This window comes from Nannospalax galili, unplaced genomic scaffold, assembly GCF_000622305.1.
Source record: "Nannospalax galili isolate Female #2095 unplaced genomic scaffold, S.galili_v1.0 scaffold1423, whole genome shotgun sequence".
Taxonomy (NCBI): Eukaryota; Metazoa; Chordata; class Mammalia; order Rodentia; family Spalacidae; genus Nannospalax; species Nannospalax galili.
Genome location: NW_008349231.1, coordinates 28,636 through 28,874, shown reverse-complemented (window position 1 = coordinate 28,874; position 239 = coordinate 28,636).

The window sequence follows — 239 nt, the reverse complement described above, 5'->3', positions numbered from 1 at the left end:
GGCAGGGATAGCAGAGTATGGAGGCTCTAGTGGGAGAGGAAGGCTGTCTACGTGATGATTTTGTATTCATGCTCAGATCCCGAGGAGCTCAGAAGGTGGGTGCATGTGAAAATTGATAGTCATGTATATAGAGATTAGAAACGCTTGTGAAAACGTCTCAATGTCAATTCCTTTGGAATGAATTCTTCTGTATGAAAAAAAAATTAAAAAAATAATGATTAAAAAAGGAAAAAAAACAA